The 6,399-nt window shown below is 35.9% G+C and overlaps 1 pseudogene; it reads right to left on the reverse strand.

The window, feature by feature from the left end:
* Positions 1–5,186: 5,186 nt before the first annotated feature.
* Positions 5,187–5,292, reverse strand: LOC137838959 (small nucleolar RNA R71; annotated as a pseudogene).
* Positions 5,293–6,399: the final 1,107 nt, after the last annotated feature.

Here is a 6,399-nt window from a genome sequence, read left to right on the forward strand (position 1 = left end):
TTTCCTACAATGGTAGATGGTATTTTACTGAGTTACGACTCAAATTGGTTCATTCTCTCTCAGTTATCGATGTCTGTATCAATATTTGAATTTAGAACATAATAAATTCATTTTTAAATATTTTGCACCAATTACTCCTTTATATTATCGAATTATTTTAGTGTATCATAATTTTTTTAGTTATTATTATTATTACTTATTTATGATTTGTGTACTTGATTTAATTAGAAACTGAAAAGTTTCTTAGAATAGTAAATGATAATTTGTTGAGTTACCAAAATATAATATTTATTCACTCTCTTTCAACTAGATATGTTCCAATATTTGAATTTAAAAAATAATAAATTTATTTTTAAATATTTTTTAAATAATTATCCTTTTACAATATTTAGTTGTTTTATTATATTGTGTTTTTTAATTATTTTTATGATTATTACCTATATACGAATTATGTGTTTGGTTTTATTAAAAATTGAAAAATTTCATACAATATTAAATGATAATTTATAAAGTTACCATAAGGTCAAGCCATAAGATTTGTTCTAATATTTGAATTTAAAAAACAATATATTTGTTTCGAAATATTTTCCAAAAATTACATTTTTGGAGTATAAATATTTTTACCATATAATATATTTATTTATTATTATTATTACTCATTTATGAATTATGCGTCTGATTTTATTGAAAACTTAAAAGGTTCGTGCAATGTTAAATGATGATTTACGAGTTACCAAAATGTCAAATTTTTTCACTCCCATCCGGGCATTAAGTTCTTTTCCGTTATTTGAATTTAAAAAACAATAATTATTTTTTAAATATGTCGAATCAATTACCGTTTTACACTATTTCATTGTTTTAATATATCATGTCTTTTAATTACAATTAGTATGTTATCATTTACTAATTGTGTGCTTGTGTGCTTGGTTTTATTAGAAAGTGTAAAATGTTCGAAAGTGATAATTTGTTTAGTTACAAATACTAAATTTGTTCAATCTCTTTTAATTTTGGAGATCTGTTTCAATATTTAAATTTAAAAAACAAAAACTTCATTTATAAATTGTTTTGCATCAATTATCCTTTTTCAGTGTTTAATTGTTTTATTGTATTATGTCTTTTTAATTATTATTATTACTTATTTATCAATTGTGTGCTCGGTTTTATTAGAAACTAAAACGTTTCCTACAATTAAATGATAATTTCGTGATTTATCAAAATTTCATATTTGTTCATCCTCTTTTTATTATTGAAGTATGTTCCAATATTTCAATTTTAAAAAATAATAAATCCGTTTTTAAATATTTTTACATCAATTACTCTTTTAAAGTATTTAATTGTTTTATTATATTGTACTTTTTAATTATTATTTTGCTTTGCACTGCTTTTTATGATTGAAAGTTTGGTGTTTTGGTCTCTCAGAAACATGTGGAGAAAATGTCTTTGGTTTTGTAAGCAAATTACTTAAGGATGTCAAGTTAGGTTGGACAACGTTAGGTTCAACTTTATTTCGAAAGAAGATAATGAGTTATTGATTGCCGATTTTTCTGAAAAAGAAATTAGGGATGCGATATGGAATTGTGATAGTTCTAAGAGTCCTGACCCTGATGGTTTTAATTTTGGGTTCTTAAAACATTGCTGGGAAATCATTAAGTCGGATGTGGTGTCAGCAGTGAAGGATTTCGCATCTAAGAGTCATTGGCCTAGATGTTCAAATGCATCATTCCTATGTATTGTTCCAAAAGTAGAAAACCCTCAACAACTTGGAAAATTTAGACCTATTTCGTTGGTCGGGTGCCTATATAAGATCATCTCTAAAGCGTTGTCTCTACGCTTGAAAAAGGTGATTAGTAAAGTCATTGATATTAGACAGTCGACTTTCCTGGAAGGTAGGGGTTTGTTAGACAATGTGTTAGTGGCGAATGAGATTTTGGAAGAATATAAAAGGAAAAGGAAGAGTTGTGATTTCTTTAAAGTTGACTATGAGAAGGCATATGACTCGGTAAGTTGAGATTTTCTCTATTATATGCTAGAGAGGTTGGGCTTTTGCGCTCAATGGATTCGTTGGATTAAGGAGCGTTTAGAATCTACTTCAGTCTCGGTGCTTGTGAACGGTAGTCCAACTAGGGAATTTACTCCTGGGAAGGGACTTCGTCAAGGTGATCCGTTAGCACCGTTTCTTTTTCTGATAGTTGCGGAAGGGTTGGCTGGGGTTTCTAGGATGGCAGAAGAGAAGAGTTTGATTGACAATTTTGGAGGTTGGAAGGGATAAAGTGAAGGTAAATATGTTACACGTTGGCGACACTTTATTCTTTTGTAAAGCTAATACAAAAAGTGTCTTCAATATGAAGGCGATCTTACTCTGCTTTGAGCTTGCTTCTAGGCTTAAGGTCAATTTTGTGAAGAGTACTATCGGTGGGTTGGGGTTGGATCAGAGCTTGCTTCAGAGTTTTGCGGCTATTCTAAATTGTAAAGTGATGGTAACTCCTTTTGTTTATTTAGGGTTGCCAATAGGAGGGTGTCACAAACGAGGTGCGTTTTGGAGCAGGGTGATAGAGAGAGTTCAGGGTAAATTGTCAATATGGAGAGGCAGGTGTCTATAGTTGGCTGGGAGGATTTGCTTGTTAAAATCAGTTCTCTCCTCAATCCCGTTATTTTTTATGTCACTGTTTAAGTTACCTTCTGTGGTGGCAGAGAAGTTAGTTCGAATACAAAGGAATTTCCTTTGGGGATGGGGTTCAGATGGTAGGAAGATCGCTTGGGCCTTTTGGAAAAAGGATGTGAGCCTCGTGACTATGGGGGTCTAGGTATTATTGACCTAAGGTTGTTTAATTTGGCTCTATTAGGTAAGTGGATCTGGAGGTTGGGTACGGATAAGGGTGGTCTGTGGAAAGAGATCCTCGTTTCTAAGTACGGTGGGTGGAGAAGCTTGAGAGAGGAAGGTAAAGTTGGTAGGGGCTCTCTTTGATGGAAATATTTGAAGGAGGTGTGGGCTTCAGAGGGTTGGGGAAGAAGTTTTGAAGATGGGTTTGAGTGGGATGTTGGTGAGGGGAGGGCTATCCTTTTTTGGGAGGACAGTTGGTTGAGTTGTGGAGCGTTGAAGAGTGTTTTCCTGATAATTTTCTCTCTTAGTGTGACAAAAGGTGCAAAGGTGACTGAATTAGGGAATTGGATTGATGGTGTTTGGGTGTGGCACTTTGAATGGCGTAGACCCTTTTTTGAATGGGAGAAACCTCTGGTGGAGCAGTTCTTTCAGTTACTGCAAGGGACGAAGTTGGAATCGGGGAAGGCAGATTGCTGGATTTGGAAGGCAGAGGGAGTTTCATACTTTTACAGTTAACTCAGCCTATTTTTCAGGTTAGACAGGATAGAGTTGGGGAGGTTTCTCCAGTTTATAGTAAGTTGTGGAGGTGCAAAGCTTTGCCTTCCGCTTTGATCACTGCTTGGAGGGTGATGGAGAATAAGATTGCTACTAGGATAAATTTGGAAAGGCGAGGGTGGTGGTAGAGAATCTGGTGTGTGGTTTGTGTGAGAAGGTGGAAGAGTCGTCCAGTCATCTGTTTTTCGTCTGCGAGTTTACCTGGCGGGTGTGTGTCTTTGTTTTGAGTGGCTTGGAGTGTCGTTTGTTATTCACAACGACCCTTTGGTAAACTTCCAACAATTCAGGTTGTGTTCGACTTCTGATGTGGTTAATGACGTTTCGGGGGCGATTTGGGTTGGTGTTGTGAGTGGAATTTGGAGACATAGGAACTCGGTGACCTTCGACAGAGGCGTGGTAGATGCGCTCGAGGTATTTGCACTGGTACAGGTAAATGTTTGGTCTTGGATTTTTTCAAAGTCCTGTTGTAATTCCTTTACGTACCCCAACTGGGTTTTGAACCCAGTGGATTGTATGAGGCTAGTTGTTTAATGCTTTCTTGAGTTTTGTTTGGTTGTTCCTTATTTAAGTTGGAAGGTGTTCCTTGGTTGGAGGTTGGTAAGACGCTAGCTCTTTATGTATAAGGGTTGGACCACCCCTGAAGTGGTTCCCATTTATTTATTTTTTATTGCTGATAAAAAAACAAGCAAAAATGGGGGGACTAGACCAAAACCGATATGTAAAAAAACTAAGAAAAGCGATACTTAGGTAATCTATACCTATTGATAAAGAATTTTAAGAAAAGACTAGATGGATAAACTAGTAAGTCGGCAAACTTGTCAGCATATGCATTCACTTCATGAAAAATGTGAGAAATCTTAAACCTGATTTTCCCATAGTAATCAAGGCAAGTGTTCCACCTATTACGAAGAATCCAAGGAACATAATTCCTAGTAGTAAATGTAGCACAAACTAAGGTAGAATCACATTCAAGCCTTAAACTAGTAAGACCCATTTTTTTAGTTTCTTTAATGGCATGTATAACTTCATAAAACTCAACAACCAAAGTCATTTGAATATCAAGGAAAGTTGAGAAACCACCAATAAACTCCCCCATACTCCCATGAAAAATATCACCACAAGCAACAAGATCAGGAAAACCCCTAGTAGCACCATCAATATTAATTTTAACACAACCTGGTGAAGGAAACTCCCATCTAACATGAAAATGATGAAGAACTTTGCCACTACGAGTATTAATATCTTAGATACATGCTATTAAGAGGACATGTTCCTGAAGATCAATTGGAATTTGATCCATAAATTGAGAAAACAGCTAGAAAAAATCAAAGCAAGAAGAAAGAAGAAAAGAAGAAGCAAGAACAAGTAAAAGGAGAATCTTCCAACACTCTCAACTCACACAATCAAACAAAGTTCCAAATGGCTAATAATAGACAAAATCCACCTAGAAGGACATTGGGAGACTATGCTATGCAACAAGGACCGAGGCATTTCTCCAGCATAGCCATACCTCCTGCCACCAAATCTTTAGAAATGAAGCCAACTTTTCTTAGCTTAATCAGTACTCATCAATTCACTAGAATGGATCACGAAGACCCTTATACTCATCTATCCACATTCTATGAGTTGGTTGGGACCATGGGCTTCGAGGAAAATGATATTGAATCTGTTTATTTGCATCTATTTCCTTTCTCACTTGCAGGAAAAGCAAAAGAATGGTTAAAGTCACATCCTAACCAGAGTCTAAGTAGCTGGAATGATGTAGAAGAGAAATTCCTACATAGATTTTTTCCACTCTCTCGATATATCAAGGCTAAGTCTGATATCTCCACATTCAGGCAAGGGCCAGATGAACCTTTTTGTGAAGCTTAGGAATGCTTTAAAGTGATGTTAAGAAGGTGTCCTAATCATGGCTTTGAGGATATTGCTCAGTTGAACATATTCCACAATGGTTTGACGCTTGATACTAAAATGATCTTGGATGCTGCAGCAGGAGGTAAAATGATGACTGTTGATGCAAAGCAAGCTACAAGAATCATTGATGCCTTAGCCTCAACAAATTACCAAGCTCAACACGAGATAGATATACAGTGCAAAAGAAAGGGGTGCTAGATCTTAGTACTTCAGATGCAATTTTAGCGCAAAATAAGATTTTGACTTAGCAAATTGAGGCATTAACCAAGCAAATGTCAAAACTGCCTCAACAATTACATGCAGTAAATTCTCCTTCAATTCAAAATCAAGCTTTGAAGTGTGATTTTTGTGGGGGAGATCATCTTAATGGCCAATGCTCTTACCAAAATCCATCATAGGAAGAAGTTCAGTATATGAATAATCAAGGAAGGCAAGGTGGCTTTTCATCTAACTATCCAAATAACATGTCTCATGGGTGGAGGAATAATCCTAATCAAGGTTTTGGGTGGAACCAAGAGGCTAGATCATCTAACAGACAAGTCCCTTATCAGCAGCAACCACATTATCCTTCCGTTCATGAGAGAACATCCAAATTGGAGGATACTTTTGAGAAGTTCATTCAAGCCTCTCTATCCAATCAGAAAAATACTGAAGCATCAATAAGAAATTTAGAGACACGGGTGGGACAGTTGGCTAAACAATTAGCTGATAATCAAGGAAGTCAATTTTCAACGAATACACAAACGAATCCCAAGGAGCATTGCAAGTCTATCACCACCAGAAGTGGGAAAGTTATAGGAAAAGGAATTCGAGATAATTTAGTTGTTGAGGAGGAGGTTTTAAAAGTGAGAGAGAATGAAAAAGAACAAATTGAGTATAAAGGAGTAGAAAGAAGGAATAAGGAAGATATTATAGATATTGGAGAGTGTTCCTGGAGGTTGATCGGAAAGTTCTTCGTGTTCGATTCAAATCTGTTGCTATGACTCGCGTAACAAGGACTCCTTCGTCTTCGATTCAAATCTTCACCCTACACCGCCGTGAGTACCTGAAGTAGAGAGAACAAAGGGCGCCCTCGCGACCGTTTGCACTCCGACGATCAAGTCAGCAAG

This window comes from Phaseolus vulgaris, chromosome 4, assembly GCF_051622355.1.
Source record: "Phaseolus vulgaris cultivar YP4 chromosome 4, ASM5162235v1, whole genome shotgun sequence".
NCBI classification, from domain to species: domain Eukaryota; kingdom Viridiplantae; phylum Streptophyta; class Magnoliopsida; order Fabales; family Fabaceae; genus Phaseolus; species Phaseolus vulgaris.